The sequence below is a fragment of the Henckelia pumila genome, chromosome 4, assembly GCF_033568475.1.
Source record: "Henckelia pumila isolate YLH828 chromosome 4, ASM3356847v2, whole genome shotgun sequence".
Classification (NCBI taxonomy): Eukaryota; Viridiplantae; Streptophyta; class Magnoliopsida; order Lamiales; family Gesneriaceae; genus Henckelia; species Henckelia pumila.
Genome location: NC_133123.1, coordinates 87,826,643 through 87,827,862, shown reverse-complemented (window position 1 = coordinate 87,827,862; position 1,220 = coordinate 87,826,643).

The window sequence follows — 1,220 nt, the reverse complement described above, 5'->3', positions numbered from 1 at the left end:
CTCGCACTGAGCGTTTTATGCTCATGTCTCGTACTCTGTATTTTCTGGACACCCTATTCCATGGGGCAGGTTTGCGATTGGACGAGGAGGGTGGATCCAGGAGGATCTAGTCAGTGGTTGGCCAGCTGGAGCTTCGTCTAGGTTTTATTATTGTTGTTTGGGTTTATACAGCTATTCGATTTGGTTGTATATTATTGGATAATTACAGATTCCTTTACTTGGGATTGTATAATGTTATTGGTTTCCGCAGTTTTATTCTGATATCTGTTTTATTAAGTTAATTGCATGCCTAAGTTCTGTTTAGTAGGTGATCCGGGTAAGGGTCACTACATTTATGGTATCAGAGCATGCAAAAGATTTCTTGGGATTTAGTCTCATCTTAAGGTATTTTTGTAGATGTCAAATCGTGACGACCAGAGTTCTCATGGCAGTGTTGGTGGGCGTTGGGGTGATGCCGACCGGGAGCCTCGTCGAGAACGGCGTCATCGTCACCATGACGACGAGCGTTTCACTGTGCGTCGATTCTTAGCTATGGGTCCTAAGCCCTTAGTTGGAGGTGAGTCTCCGGAGGATGCGGAGAACTGGTTAGACCGCATGGAGACGACTTTTCAGACTTTCCAATGCACCGATGAGCAGAAGGTGGAGACCCTTGGCTATCTTCTAGATGGGCGTGCGCGCAGGTGGTGGAGGTTTACTTCTACACCTTTTGTTGCGGCGAGAGGAGTGGCCACCTGGGCCGAGTTCCGCACAGCTTTCCAAAAGCGGTATTTTCCTCCTGCACTCCGACAGTCGAAGGCAGGCGAGCTACTGAGTCTGCGACAGGGAACCATGTCTATCGATGAGTATCAGCAGAGGTTCTTTGATCTGCTATCCTATTGCCCCGAGATTGCTGATAGCTCAGAGATGAAGTATAATCTGTTCCTTTAGGGCCTTAACCCTGAGATCCATGACCGCGTGGCGGTTGGCGACGACATGTCCTACGAGGGTTTGGTGAGCCGTTGTCACCAGGCGGAGGACAGCATTCGGCGGAACAGGTCTTTCTCTCAGTCGAGACCTGCTAGTTCTTTGGATCCCCGTGCCCAAACTTTCAAGAAGTCTGGATCTTCTTCTTCCTCTGGTTCTGGGGGTGTTGTCCGTTTTGGTAAGAAGGACAAGTGTGATCACTGTGGGAAGAACCATCCATCCGACAAGTGCCGCAGGGCTTCTGGAGCTTGTTTCCG